The sequence below is a fragment of the Equus caballus genome, chromosome 8 (genome assembly GCF_041296265.1).
Source record: "Equus caballus isolate H_3958 breed thoroughbred chromosome 8, TB-T2T, whole genome shotgun sequence".
Classification (NCBI taxonomy): domain Eukaryota; kingdom Metazoa; phylum Chordata; class Mammalia; order Perissodactyla; family Equidae; genus Equus; species Equus caballus.
Window position 1 is genome coordinate 42,663,079 of NC_091691.1, and position 15,897 is coordinate 42,678,975.

The 15,897-nt window shown below is 42.4% G+C and overlaps 1 protein-coding gene across 2 annotated transcripts in view; it reads left to right on the plus strand.

Annotated features, from left to right (window-relative positions):
- The first annotated feature begins 328 nt into the window (after positions 1-328).
- The window catches only part of RALBP1 (ralA binding protein 1), a 61,656-nt gene continuing 46,087 nt past the window's right edge, over positions 329-15,897 (plus strand). Inside the window, exon 1 of one of the 2 annotated variants that reach the window (XM_023647458.2) lies at positions 329-547. The gene's annotated coding sequence lies outside the window, so the exon portion shown is untranslated. Of the gene's footprint in view, positions 548-776; positions 1,058-15,897 lie in introns of those variants that run through there. The other variant, XM_023647457.2, reaches the window with a different exon arrangement.

A 15,897-nucleotide genomic window follows, 5' to 3' on the forward strand; every position in this document is an offset into this window, starting at 1 on the left:
TAGCAGAACAATTCTTCAAGCCTCTGTGAAGGATTTCTGGAGGAAATCCAGTTATTTCCAGTCTTCTTCGTGATTCAGCTCTACCTGCAAGCTAAACATGCGGCCAGGCAGTTCTAATCCAGGTGTTCCTTTGTAAATGTTGAGCCAAAGAGGGGACGGACGACAGCAGGCCCGCCGCCCCGCAAGAACCAAAGGGGGCCCTAGTCAACGCCCATTTTGGGAATTCTGAGCATGGTCCCGGCACAGAGTTTTCTACCAGTCTCTACCCAGAGGCCCACGGCGCTTCCTTTTACCACCCTCATCCCCAGCAAAAGACTCCCCGCCCAGTGCGCGGCCAGGGAGATGCCCCACCCAGCGGCAGGCTGGGCCGGCCTCCCAGGCTGGTTTGGCTGGTTAGGACGCCTGAAGCCCACTGGCACAAAAGCTCTGAACTCCAGTAGCTGATGAACACGCCACAGCCTGGCCCCAGCGTGGAGAGGAAAGCTCTTTCCTTTCTCAAACCACCGCAGGAGCGGCCCCCACCCATCTTCACCGACAATCACTCGGGGTAGGTGTCTGTCCCACCCAGTCCCCCAAGACCAGGGACTGCGCAGGCGCTCGTAGACCACCAGCGGCATGTTCTCTCGCGCGCTCCCTCAGTCTCTTCAGCCAGCCCCTGGGCCGAAGGGAACGCGGTGCTTCCTGGGTGTGGTAGTGCGCTTCCTCCAAGAAAGGCGCTCCCGTAGACCGGCGCTGGGTTCCTAGAACTACATCTCCCAGCGTGCCCCGCGCGAGGGCACAGGGCGTTGCCCTTGCAGGCCTAGCCGTCAGCGCCGAGAGGAGGACCCGGGAAGCCGGTCTCGGCGGGAGGAGGGAATGCGCGTGCGCGCTGGGCCGGCTCGTCCTGTTCCGTCCCAATCATTGTAAACAGGCGGAGGCTGGGGCGGGGTGGGAATGGGGCACCCGAGGCCGGCGAGGGGCGCAGCGCAGGAGGTGGCTACGGTGGCTGCGGCGGCAGCGTGAGCGCGAGGAGGCGGCGGCTGCGGCGGGGCGGGCGGTCGCGCGGCGGCAGGCACAGGTCAGCGACCGGCAGGGGCGGCGTGCGGGGGTCGCGGCATGCCCCTCGCGTGCCCGGGCAGCCTCTCTGCAGCCGCCTCGCCGCCGCGGCTGTCAGGCAGCGTGCGGGGCTGGGCGCTCGCCGTGCCGGCTGGAGTTGGGGTGGGGGGCGTGGCTGCCCCTGGGGCGGGTTCCTGCCGGCAGCCCTCTCCACAGGCTCGCCCCTCTGCCGTCTGTGCCTCCAGCTTGCCGGCCGGGCCCCCTCGGGGCATCGCAGCTGCGATTTGGGGCTCTCTGGTCTGTAGGAGGAGAGTCGGCAACCGAGCCCTCCGCGCCGAGTCTGCAGGCCTCAGGGCAGCGCTGGGGCGCCCCGGAACGGAGCAGAGGGGGCTCAGTCTTTTACATAACCCTCCTGTGTTCTGGTCGTACCGGAACGTGGCCCCGGGCCCAGGGCTTGCCCGGTGGGCCGGCGGAAGGCTCTTGACGTTCCCCGGCGCTCGCTGGCGTGGAGCAGCGGGGCTCCTTGGGTGCTGCGGTCTTTAGTTCAGGTTTCGGTGCGAAGGGACGGGCAGATCTGGAGTTGAAAATTCGTTTCACAACTCATTTTCGAGTATGCTTGTGCCGAAATGCCCTTATTGAGGTCATTGTATTTTTTTTAATCGTTGTGAGAGTAAAACAGGTTTTACTAAATATTCCACACCTTAGTCTTACCTGAAGTAATTATGCTGTTTCAAGTTTTGAGGTTCATTCCTGCAGAGCCTCCCTCTTGAGCAAGCAACATGTTTCCTCTGAGGCCTAGTGGAGTTCTTGAAGATAATTAACATGTCAATTCGAGGTATTTGGAATGTGCGTGAAAAGAGGTGCAGTCGTTTGGACCTTGAGTTACACACCATCTAGTCTCATTGGAAGAGCTTTCACTGACTTTTTGGCTTAGTGGAGTGGGCATGTTCAAATGCTGCAGCGCTTTTGGGTAGCATTCCATCATACCTGGCAGTTATTCACAAAGTATTTAAATGGTGACAAGGAACCGGCCCTTTTGGTTTGGTGATCGCGGAGGCGGAACTTCTAATGAATAGGTAGGACTGTGGATGAGGAGGATAACCTCACTTTCTGTCTTTCGAACTATCCTGGCGATTTGAAAATTCCTTCCTGAGTATCCTCCTGACAATGAGTAGTTACTGTAGCTGTATTGGCAGTAGTAGGGGTAGGAAGGAAGTTGGTAGAGTGGTTCCCACTTTTCAGGGTGACCCCTCGATCCAAGTGGTGTAGGCTAATTTGACAGTAACTGTTGAGAAGTAATTCTTTAAACAAAGTATCTTGAAACAATGTACTGTAACCTATTTTGCTGTCTTCAAGATGTTATTTCTTATTTTAGATCTTTCAGGGACCATTTCTCCCCTAATTTAGAAAATAGAAATGGTTTCAGAAAATGCCCGTTAACGTTAATTTGTCCGGTTTTATTTGCACAGTTGTTTGCTTGGCAAGGAGAGACTGGGCCCAGAATGTACCCTGGAAGTATGTCGTTTCTTGTTTGAAAGGAAATTCCTGCTAGAAGCTTATGTTAGTATTTGTGGAGGGAAGAAGGAAAAATGCAGATCGTTTAGTTGAGAGGAATTGCTGTGTTGCAGGTACTGTGCCTTGTGGAGAGGACTTAAAGGTACTTTCAAGGTGGCAAGACTTTATCTCTTACTTGAACTGTTAACAGCTACAATATGTTTTTAAGATTGCTTTGGTTGGAGAAAGTATGCGAGTATGGTGGGTGTACAAAGGCAGTAGTGGTCAGTTTCTTGAGGAAAGAGGAGACTGAGGAGGGGGCAGTGGTAAGGAAAGACTATACAGGAAGTGATGAAAACAGTAAGTTTATACAGGCATAGGAAGGATGGGGATTTAGGTAGAAGGAACAGTGTGAGCAAAAGCATGGCAGTCTAAACTTACGTAACGAATTGTAGAATTGTAGGATCTGCAAGTATAGCTACTGAGAGTATAGGGTGGTGGCAAGACATGAAACTGGGGAGGTAGGCAGAGACCAAATTCTGTCTTATATGCAGTCGAAATAATTTCAACTTTATCTCATAAGCAATTAGGAGCCAGTGACAGGATGAAAAAGAGAGACCTGAGCCAGATAAACCCATTTTTAACTCCCTGTTGTGTGTCAGGTATTATATTAGGTACTTTATACTTTATGTCCTTAAACTTAAAGAAGGCTTAGGCATGACTGAGGCAGAAAGTGGGGGGAAAGGCACATAAGGCAAAGGGAAAGCTGGACATGACGAGAGAGAGAGTATGGAACACTTTTAAGAGTGGAAAAGTTGTTCTCTACAGCCATAGCATTGATTTTATGGTGGTGAGTAGCAGAAGATGAGGCTGAGGCTGCACAGATAGATCCTTAAGTATCTATGGGTTTCAGAAGGTTTTTTTCCTATAGATAATAATAAGCTTTATGGATTTTCATCAGGAAAGAGACATGATAAGGTTTTCATTTTAGAGAGATCATTCTCGTATTGTAGGGTGTAGATTTCCGAAAGGAAGGAAGGCAGATAAGGCAGGATGCAGAAAGATTGATTAGGAGCTTTTCATAAAGGTTGAGGTGAGAGGTGAGGGTCTGAACTAAGGCAGTGTCAGTGGAGATCCAGAGGAGTAAGTTCATAGCACAGATATTTAGAAGGTAGAATCCATAGGATTCAGTTACAGTCGAATTTGGGGAGTGAGAGAGAAACAGTAGGATAAGATGGCTTGGGTTTTAAGGTGGGTGATTGACTAGCCCATGGTAAAGTACCCTGAGACTGGGAGCTCAGGAAGGGGAGCAGATTGAGGAGGAACAGAATTTTACCTTGTGGATATGTTGAGTGGGAGTTACCTGTGAAACATACAGGTGGCAGCATCGGCTGCAGAGTTGGGTGTGGGTTTTGGGGTACGACAGAGAGGTCTTGATAGGAGGGTTGCCAGGCTATGTTATAGGGGGTAGCTGAAGCCTTTGATTTACGTAACACCAGGTAGGAGGAGTTTACTGATGGACAGTAGTTCTAAAAGTGAGCGATGGAGAACAACACCCAAAGCCAGAGAGAGGAAGAAGGACTGGAAAAGGAAATTCCTGAGTGGTTAGAGATGTTGAAAAATCGTGAGGAAATGTCATAGAAACCCAAATGGGACCATTTCAAAAGGAAGCTATTCTTCACAACTGACTCTCCAGAAAAAATAAAAATTCTAAGAAAGCAAGCTACACTTCAATTGCTCTGAGAACTGGAGTAAAACAAGAATTACTAGGAGTCTGTTGAATTTGATAACTAAGTGAGAGCAGTTTTGAAAGCATTCTGCGTAATGCTGCCATATGGGGAAGGAGCTAGGTTTCATTGAACTGGGGCATTAATGGGAGGCCAGAGAGCAGAGAAAGCAAATGGAGATTATTTCAAGAATGAACAAATAAAGTCTTAACTGTGAAGGGAAGAATATAGGGAAGTGTTAGCAGAGGATGGTGGGGAGGGATTTTTAACATGGCAAAGACTTAGCCTGTTTTTTTCCTTATATCCGTTTTATTGCAGTATAGTTCGTATAACATAAAATTTATCCTTTTAAAGTGTACAATTCAGTGGTTTATGGTATATGAACAGAGTTGTGCAACCATCTCTATGTTAAATAAGAGTGGCGAGAGTGGGCATCCTGGTCTTTTTCCTGTTCTCAAAAGGATGACTTTCAGTTTTTCCCTGTTGAGTATGATGTTGGCTGTGGGTTTGTCATATATGGCCTTTATCATGTTGAGGTATTTTCCTTCTATACCCATTTTATTCAGAGTTTTTATCATAATTGGATGTTGGCTTTTGTCAAATGCGTTCTCTGCATCTATTAAGATGATCATGTGGTTTTTATTCCTCATTTTGTTAATGTCGTGTATCACATTGATCGATTTGCGGTTGTTGAACGATCCCTGCGTCCCTGGTATAAATCCCACTTGATCATGGTGTATGATCCTCTTGATGTATTGCTGTATTCGCTTTGCCAATATTTTGTTGAGGATTTTTGCATCTGTGCTTGTCAGCAATATTGGCCTGTAATTTTCCTTCTTTCTGTTGTCCTTGTCCAACTTTGGGATCAGGGTGTTGTTGGCCTGGTAAAATGTGTTAGGAAGTGTTCCATTTTCTTCAATTTTTTGGAATAGTTTGAGAAGAATAGGTACTAAATCTTTGAATGTTTGGTAGAATTACCCAGAAAAGCCATCTGGTCGTGGACTTTTTTTGGGGTTGGGGGGAGGTTTTTGATTAGTGTTTCAATCTCTTTACTTGCGATTTGTCTATTCAGATTCTCTGTTTCTTCTTGGTTCAGTTTTGGCGGGTTGCAAGAGTCTAAGAATTTACCCATTTCTTCTAGATTGTCCAGTTTGTTGGCCTATAGTTTTTCATAGTATCCTTTGGAATCCTTTGTATTTCTATGGTATCCATTGTAATTTCTCCTCTTTCATTTCTGATTTTATTTATTTGAGCCTTCTCTCTTTTTTCCTTGGTGAGCCTGGCTAAGGGTTTGTCCATTTTGTTTATCTTCTCAAAGAACCAGCTTTTAGTTTCATTGATCATTTCTACTGTTTTTTTAATTTCAATTTCATTTATTTCTGCTGTAATTTTTATTTCCCTCCTTCTGCTGACTTTGGACTTTGTTTGTTCTTCTTTTTCTAGTTCTGTTAGGTGTAGTTTAATGTTAATTATATGAGATTTTTCTTGTATGTTAAAGTGGGCCAGGGGCCAGCCCTGTGGCTGAGTGGTTAAGTTTGTGCGCTCTGCTGCAGCAGCCCAGGATTTCGCCGGTTCGGATCCTGGGCATGGACATGGCACCACTCATCAAGCTGTGCTGAGGTGGCGTCCCACATGCCACAACTAGAAGGACCCACAACTAAAAATATACAACTATGTACCAGGGGGGCTTTGGCAAGAAAAAGGAAAAAAAATCTTAAAAAAAAATAAGTGAGCTTGAATTGCTATGACTATCCCCCTCAGAACGGCTTTTGCTGCATCCCCTATGAGTTGGTGTGGTGTATTTTCATTTTCATTTGTCTCAAGATATTTTTTAATTTTTCCTTTAATTTCTTCAGTGATCCATTGGTTGTTTAGTAGCATGTTGTTTAGTCTCCACATATTTGTCACTTTCCTAGCTTTTTTCTTGTAGTTGATTTCTGGTTTCATAGCATTATGGTCAAAAAAGATGCTTGATAAGATTTCAGTCTTCTTAAATTTATTAAGGCTTACCTTGTTCCCAACATATAGTCTGTCTTTGAGAATGTTCCATGTGCACTTGAGAAGATAGTGTATTCTGCTGATTTTGGATGGAGTGTTCTATTTACATCTGTTAAGTTCATCTGGTCTTATTTTTCATTTAGTTCCACTGTTTCCTGTTGACTTTCTGTCTGGTTGATCTATCCATTTATGAAAGTGGGGTGTTAAGGTCCCTACCATTATTGTGTTGCTTTTAATATCTTCTTTTAGATCAATTAATAGTGACTTTATATACTTTGGTGCTCTTGTCTTAGGTGCATATATATTTATGTGTTGTGTGGTGTTGGTGGAGTGTTCCTTTTATCATTATATACTGCCCTTCTTTGTCTTTCATTGTCTTTTTTATCTTGAAGTCTACTTTATCTGATAGAAGTATGGCAACACCTGCTTTCTTTTGTTTGCCATTAGCTTGGTGTGTTATCTTCCATCCCTTCACTCTGAGCCTGTGTTTGTCTTTAGAGCTGAGATGTGTTTTCTGGAGGCAGCATATTGTTGGGTCTTGTTTTTTAATCCGTCCAGCCACTTTTGTGTCTTTTGATTGGAGAATTCAATCCATTTACATTTAGAGTGATTATTGATATATGAGGGCTTAATGCTGCCATTGTATCACTTGCTTTCTGGTTGTTTTGTATTTCCCTTGCTTCTTGTCCCATGTATTTTGGACTGCCAGTTCAGTTTGGTGGCTCTCTATGATGATTTTTTCATTATTTACCATTTGTGTTTCTCTTTTGATATTTTGTTTAGTGGTTACTATGAGGATTGTCTAAAAGTTCTCACAGATGGTATGGTCCAATTTTTGATAGCCTCTTATTCCCTTAGTCTAAGCAGGTTCCACCCCTTTCCTCTTCAATAACTAAGTTATTGTTGTCACAACTTATTCTGTTTTGTGTTGTGAGTTTGTGGTTAAAATGAAGTGATTATATTTATTCTTGATGTTTTCCTTCCTTTTATCTTTAATGTTATAATTAAGTGTTTGCTAATCTGTTCTGATAGAGAGTTGCAATTTTCTGATTTTGTCTGCCTGTTTATCTCCTTGCTCAAGGCTTTGTAACCCCTCCCCTTTTTTTTTCAGCTATGAGGGCCTTTTTTTTAAAAACAAAAAAAAAGATTGCCTCCTGAGCTAACATCTGTTGCAAATCTTTTTTTTTTTTTTCTCCCCAAACTTCCCCAGTACATAGTTGTGTATGCCAGTTGTAGGTCCTTCTGGTTGTGCTGTGTAGGACACCACCTCAGTATGGCTTGATGAACGGTGTCATTTCTGCGCCCAGGATCTGAACCAGCGAAACCCTGGGCCACTGAAGCTGAAGTGTGCGAACTTAACCACTTGGCCATGGGGCTGGCCCATATGAGGGCCTTCATGATCATATCTTTTAGGGGGGTCTTATGGCGATGAACTCCCTCAGCTTTTGTTTATCTGGGAAAGTTTTTATTTCTCCTTCATATCTGAAGGATATTTTCACTGGATAGAGTATTCTTGGCTGAAACTTTTTGTCTTTCAGAATTTTGAATATATCATTCCACTCTCTCCCAGCCTGTAAGGTTTCTGCTGAGAAATCCACTGAAGGCCTGATAGGGGTTCCTTTGTAGGTTATTTTCTTCGGCATTGCTGCCCTTAATATTTTTTCTTTGCCATTGACTTTTGGCAGTTTTACTAATGTATGCCTTGGAGAAGGTCTTTTTACATTGATGTAACTAGGAGTTCTATTAGCTTCTTTGACTTGTAATTCCAGCTCCTTCCCCAGATTTGGGGAGTTGTCAGCTATTATTTCTTTGAACAGGCTCTCTGCTTGTTTTTCCCTCTTCTTCCTTGGAAATGTCTATAAACCTGATGTTGCATTTTCTAATTGAGTCAGATACTTCTTGGAGAATTCTTCATTTCTTGTTAGTCTTATTTCTCTTTCCTCCTCCATCTGAAGCATTTCTGTATTTCTATTCTGTAAATTGCTAATTCTGTCCTCCATAACATCAACTCTGTTATTTAAGGACTCCAGATTTTTCTGTATCTCATTCATTGTGTTTTTCATCGCCAAGATTTCTGATTGTTTTTTTCTTTATAGTTTCAGTCTCTTTTGTGAAGATTTCCTCTGTTCATTAGTTTTGTTCTTGATTTCATTGCACTATCTTTCTGAGTTCTCTTGTTGAATTTTTTGTTTCTGTTTTTCTTTTTTTTCTTTTAGGAAGATTAGCCCCGACCTAACTACTGGCCAGTCCTCCTCTTTTTGCTGAGGAAGACTGGCCCTGAGCTAACATCCATGCCCATCTTCCTCTACTTTATACGGGGGATGCCTACCACAGCATGGCTTTTGCCAAGCAGTGCCATGTCCACACCTGGGATCTGAACCAGTGAACCCCAGGCCGCTGAGAAGCGGAAGATGCGAGCTTAACCACTGTGCCACTGGGCCAGCCCCTCTTGTTGAATTTTTTTATGAGAGCCATTTTGCATTCTCTGTCATTTAGATTGTAGATTTCTGTCCCTTCAGGATTGATTTCTGGTGTTTGTCTTTTTCCTTCTGGTCTGGAGTATTAATATACTTCTTCATATTATTTGCTGGGGTGGATTTGTGCCTTCTCATTCTAATAGTATCTGGTCGCAGATTCCACCTGCTTCCCCCAGGGCAGGGGTGGGCAGGAACTGTGTATACTGAGTCCGCCATGATCCCTGTCAGCTGTGTCTCTCCCAGTCTGGGCCACTCCTTGGGACTGTAGCAGCCCTATGGGTCCTCCTACTGAATGGGAAAGTCATCACCTGGGGGCTCAGGGCTGCCTCCACCTGCTTCCAGAGTCCTACCAAGACACATGCCCCTCTTTGGGGCAGCAGTGGTATTATGGGCCTTTGCTGCAGCCAGGAACTCATTTGCCCAGGCCTGCAGATCTGCCACCGTCTCCTCCTTGGTCACACCAGGAGGAGGAGTACTATTGTGCTTGGTAGGCAGGGCCTCCCCACTGGATCTGAGCCAGAGCCACTACTTTGGACCACAGTGGTACTGTGTGCTCTCCCACCAGATGAGAAAGCGATCATGTGGGAGCTTAGGGCTGCCACTGTCTGCTCCCACAGTCCCACTCAGATGTGCTCCCCACTTCCAGGCCACGGTGATGCTATGGGTGCTGTGGCTGGGAGAGCAGTTGCTCGCATGTACTGGGTTGCCTGGGGGCCAGAGAGTGCACACCTGTCTCCACCACAACCCCAGGGGTAGTCCATCCTCCTTTATATGTACAGCTTTGTGGGTTTCTCAGGCATCCTGATGTGCTGTGTGAGTATCCTCTGCTGATTGATCAATGTCCATTTAGTTGTAGTTTGAAGGAGGAGAGACAAAGGGAACAGCTCGCTCTGCCGTGTTGCTGATGCCCAGTTTTTGCCAGTTTTTTAGGTGCTTTTTGGAGGGGTGGATTTTTGGAGTTCCTTATTCTACCATTTTTGACAATATCACTCCATCTATTTATTTTTGCTCCATTTACTTTTGAGCTGCTAGTATCACTATAGTTCAGGTGAATTTATTGCAGACAGCATGTAGTTGGGTCAGTATTGTCTTTTTCTGTGTTCTTTGCTTCATTTTTGAAGGATTTTAGATGCTTATAGAGATGCAATATAATAAAGGTCTTTTGGCCATTATAAACAGTGCTGCAATAAGCATCCTTCTACTGATGTCATTGCTTACTTTTGTGTATTTGGGAGATAAGGTTTTAATAGTAGAATTGCTAGGTTAGAATATTAGTTTTTGAAAGATGTTGCTAAATTCCTGTTCTGAATGGATCAGTTTATACTTTTACCAGCAATGGATGAGCTGTCTCTTTCTTCACATGCTCACAATACTGGGTATCAAACTTGTTCATCTTTATAAAATTGATGGGTGATTGTGAGTGTCTCTTTAATTTGTTATTCTTTTTTTTTTTTCTTCTTAAGGAAGGCTCTCTCTCTTGTTTTTTTGCAGAGGAAGATTCACCCTAAGCTAACATCTGTTGCCAATTTTCTTTATTTTTCTTCCTCTCCCCACTGCCCCCCACAGCCCCAGTACATAGTTGTGTATAGTTGCGAATTATTCTAGTTCTTCTTTGTGTGCTGCCACCATAGTGTGGCTGCTGACAGACATGTGCTGTGATTCCGTGTCCTGGAACTGAACCTGGGCCACCAAAGCAGAGTGCACCACACTTTAACTGCTAGGCCTTCAGGGCTGGCTGTCTCACTTTTTAAATACCTTTTTTGTGTGCTTTGTATTCATATCTTCTACTGTTTGTTTGTTTTCCTTTTTTCTTTTTCTGTTAATGTTGTGATATATTTGTCGTGTCCAGTGCCAATATTTTTTTCCAAGCGTTTTGAATTTGTTTATGGTGTTTTTAAAATGTAGTTAAATTTTCCTGAGAGTCTTTTCAAATGGAGAATCAAGGAAAGAAAAAGCAGTAAAACTCTTCCTTTCTCAGGCTGTTATATGAGGGGGAAATATACATTAGAAAATCTCAAGTGTTTTTTTGTTTTTTGTTCTTCTCCCCAAAGCCCCCCAGTACCTAGCTGTACATTCTAGTTGTAGGTCCTTCTGGTTCTGCCACATGGGATGCCACCTCAGCCAGGCTTCATCAGTGCTTGGTCCACACCTAGGGTTTGAACTGGTGAAACCCTGGGCCACCGACGCAGAATGTGTGAACTTAACCATTTGGCCATGGGGCCGGCCCCAGATAATCTCAAGTTTTATCCAGATATTTTTATACTCTTTCTTTTGTATAGTTAACAGCACAACTAAATGTTGAATAGTAATTGTTATTACTACCCACTAAGTACCTGCTGTATACCAGGAATACCATTTTGTTTAATCTTGGCAACGCCTTACCAGATAGATGTCAGTGTCCTGCTTTACAGATAAGGAAGTCTAGTTTGTGAAGGGTGGTGGCTCTTAGTCAGAACCTTCGTCTGTGTTCCTGTAGGAGCTAGGGTTTGAACCCAGGTCATCTGTCAGACGCCAAAGCTTGTATACTTCCTGTTGACCAAATTTTCTCTCTATCAGTATATTTCCCAGTTTCTTTGTAGAGGGATGGGGGCCTGGGTGAGATAGAAATAATATGATTGTGTTTTTAGTTGAAAACATTTAATATTTAGTTTACTTTTTGAAAAAGATAATACTTACCCATGGTACATACAGGTAAAAAAGCATATCTCCTCTACCCTTTTTCCTCAGCCCTCAAAGATACCACTGAAGGGATGGAAACGTAATATTTTCTTGTATATCCTTGCAGAGATATTTTATCCACGTACAAGTAAAGATGTATGTGAGACATGCATACATTCTATTCTAAATAGTCATAATGTAGTACATGGAGGAAGGGAATCAGGATTTGTTGAGTAGTTACTGCTAGGCACGAGGCCTGTTTCTTTATGTTTGAGTGAAGTCCTTCAAACTGTTGAGAAATCTTGTACAGATATTTAAATATGAAGCTTTTGTATAGAGGTTATTGAAAACAAAAATACTAGTAGACCTCATTTGGAACTGCTTTCAGAGCTGATACCTTTATGTAATGAAGCCTGACAGTTCATTATCAATTGAAAGTTAAATTAATTGAAAAGCGCTAAAAACTGAGAGCCAGGTATTGTAATAGGTTGAGAATAAAACTGCATACCATTGCCATTGTTTAAAAATGAGGTGTGTTTGTCAGTTATAAAAACAGTGTTTTTGTGTGACTGAGACTTTCCCCTTAATCTTTTTATAAATACAGATCTTTTGCCAGCCTGCCACAGGTAGGTGCCTTTAGATAAATATATTTGGGTAAGGAACTACTGTCAAGGAAAAGAGAGACAGGGGCTGGCCCGGTGGCACAGCTGTTAAGTGCGCACGTTCTGCTTCTCAGCGGCCCACGGTTCGCAGGTTCAGATCCCAGGTGCGGACATGGCACCACTTGGCAAGCCATGCTGTGGTAGGCGTCCCACATATAAAGTAGAGGAAGATGGGGATGGATGTTAGCTCAGGGCCAGTCTTCCTCAGCAAAAAGAGGATTGGCAGCAGATGTTAGCTCAGGGCTAATCTTCCTCAAAAAAAAAAAAAAAAGGAAAAGAGAGAGAGTGGAGATGAGGGGAGAAAGCTTGCCTCTCCCCTACTGGAAGAAAGCTGTTTAAGGAAAATTCATAAATCAAAGCTGTATATTTAAGACAACAATTTTTAGTATTCCTCCTAAAGTAGGAATAGTGAATCAGGAACTTTGCCTTTCTGCTTGGGGAAATTATGGGAAAAGAAAGTGTAAATATACAACTGAAGAAAAAGCTCACCTCAGTTCATTTTATTATCCCACCAGTATGATAACAAGCAATTGAAAAGCGGCAGATAACATTCTAAGTTTTTCAACTAAGTTTAGCATTTTTTAAAAAAGAGCATATTATGACATTAGATTTTGCTTTCTTAAGTTTTCGTCAGGCTTTTTTTTTTAATAAGACTTTATTTTTTTGAAGCAGTTTTAGGTTCACAGCAGAATTGAGGGGAAAGTGTAGAGATTTGCCATATATCCTCTGCCCCCACATATGCATAGCGTCCCCCATTATCAACATCCCTCACCAGAGTGGTCCATTTGTTACAACTGATGAACCAATACTGACACATCATTATCACCCAAAGTCCATAATTTATATTATGGTTCACTTTTGGTGTTGTACATTGTGTGAGTGTGGACACATGTATAATGACATGTATCCATTTTTATAATTTCACACAGAGTATTTTTACTGACCTAAAAATCCTCTGTGCTCTGCCTGTTATCTTTCTCTCTGCCTCTTCTTCCCCTCAACCCCTGGTATCTGCTGATCTTTTTACAGTCTCCATAGTTTGCCTTTCCCATGTAGTCATATAGTTGGGATCATAACAATGTGTAGCCTTTTAGACTGATGACTTTCACCTGGTGATGTGCATTTAAATTTCCTTCATGTCTCTTCATGACTTGATAGCTTATTTCTTTTTAGCACGGAATAGCATCCCATTGTCTGGATGCACCGCAGTTGATTTATCCATTCACCTACTGAAGGACATCTTGGTTGCTCCAAGTTTTGGTAATTATGAATAAAGCTGCTTTAAAAATCATGTGCAAGTTTTTGTGTGGACATAAGTTCTCAATGGATTTGGGTAAATATCAAAATACTAAGGAGCATGATTGCTGGATTGTAGGAAAGAATTTATTTAGTTTTGTAAGAAACCACCAAACTGTCTTCCAAAGTGGCTGTACCATTCCTCTTGCTCCACATCCTTCCCAGTGTTTGGTGTTGTCAGTGTTTTGGATTTTGGCCATTCTAATAGGTGTGTAGTGGTATGTCATTGTTTTAAGTTGTAATTCCCTAATGACATATAATGTGGAGCATCTTTTCATATTCTTATTTGTCATTTGTATATCTTCTTTGGTGTGGTGTCTGTTTTGGTCTTTGGCCCTTTTTTTTTTTTTTTTTTTGCTGAGGAAGATTCACCCTGAGCTAACATCTGTGCCTGTCTTCCTCTGTTTTGTATGTGGGTTACCACCACAGCATGGCTGCCAGTGAGTGGTGTAGGTCCGTGCTTGGGAACCAAACCCCAGCTGCCAAAGGAGACCATGCTGAACTTAACCACTAGGCCATGGGGCCGGCCCTGGTGCATTTTTTTAAATTGGGGTGTTCTTTTCTTATTGTTGAGTTTTAAGAGTTCTTTGTATATTTTGGATAACAGTTTTTTATCAGGTATATCTGTTACAAATACTTTGTCCTGGTCTGTGGCCTGTGTTCTCATTCTTTTGGTCTTAACTCTTGATTTTTATGTTCACTCTCCCCCTCTTCCTCCTTCCCCTTTCTTTTTCCTTGCAAAATATTAACTAAAGCAACTAAAGTGTATGTCCTATAGATTGTGAGGCTTTTTCAGATTAAGGTCTTACTGTTTTTTTATTTTTGCAAAGCTAGTGTGTGCGTCCATCAAGAAGTATAAGGTTTGGTTCTCTCTGTCTCTCTTTTTTTTTTTGCAACATTCACTGCCATTGATGATCATTGCCAGTATCCATTCTTAAATTACTTATTAAGTGGTGATATTCTTTCATTCTTTGTTTATTAGCAGGAAGATTTTGATAAAGAGCAACTTGGCTGCATCAACACTTTATATAAGAAATTCAGGATAAATACTTTTTTTCCCGTTTATTTACCAGCTATTCAGAATTATGAGATGGTCCTCTAGCATCCTCCAAAGTGACCAATGAATTTTATTTTTGAGTATCATTATGAACTCATGGATTTAAATATACACATTTTAGTTCATTGCAGTTATTAATTTTATTGGTGCTCACATTGTGCTGTTTGTCCCGTGGGGGCTTCTTTTAGTTGCCTCTTGAGTCCTTTTGTCTTGATTCCAAGCATCTTTATAACTTCTTATTTTTTTCGTGACATGATGTTTCAGCCTCATCTTGTCCACATCTTACTCTTAGACCTGGTGTCAGCCAAATGGGAATACCTAATAGTTCCATGTATTATGCTGTTAGGTTCACACAACTTAATATGTATTTATGTTTTAGCAATTCAGTAGCCATTTGGAGTAATAGACACATAAGTTGAAAGAGAAAAAGGTTTTATTTCTCTCAATTAAAATGAATGGTTTGTGTGTGCCTGTTGGACACTGAACAACTTCTGATATCTTGCAATCAGGTTGGACATCGCCACCCTTGTTTCTTGTTCCATGTTGATTTTCATGGGGTACTTTTGTTTAAAATTATTGCAGCTACCCCAAAAAACGCAGCTTCACAAAGATATGTCGTTGAAAGTAGTCTAGCGTAGTCTGATGTTGAAACTGAGCTACCTCTGGTTAGCAGTTTGTCCAGTGTCTGACAGACGTCGAGTATTGCCGCTTCCCTCAAATGTAAGATCCCTGTTGCTCCCCTGGGCGTTGCCCACCGTGCTCCGGGTGCCTCCATGCATTGTTGGGGACCATGAACTCAACGCTTTTATCCAGTGTCTGTTGTAACCAATGGTGTGCTTTTTAAAAATGATTATTAAATAAAGTTTGTCGGTCCTTCCTCCCCAGTTAAATTCTGATTTAACACTTACTTGAGAATAGATTATGTGATTATGAAATATGGCAGGAAATAGGGCTGCTCTCCACAACGGATATACCATCCCTTTAAAAATATTCTTTTTCACTAAGTTCCAAATGATATTTATTCTGATTTTTTTAATAAGAAAACTTCTTTTGTCTTCTGTATTGGAGTGACTGCTAGTGATAGCACTTTTGATTTGTTTCCAGGCGAGAGTCCAAGGCAGGTTTCCCCTGATACTTAATATATGGATATGCTCTTTGATTTGGCAGCTGTTTGTCGAACTGAGTCGTTTCTCTCCCACAGTTCCCCTTGTAGGCAGCAGGGGGAATTATTTCTGTCTGCTAGGTGCTGTATGTCTTGACTGCTCATTTTCCAACATCTGTTGTTCTAATCCTCAGTTTGGACTTTCACTTTAAATATTGGACGTAATCTGTGCTCTTTAGATTTTAGTTTCATCTCGTGGTTGGTTTTACATATTGCATTATGTCAAGTTATTTCCTAAAATAACTTATTAATTTTTGTATTTTCTTGTCAGTAGTCATTTAATAGTTGTTGTCAGCTTTAAAAAGGTATTCATACTCATAGAATTTCACGT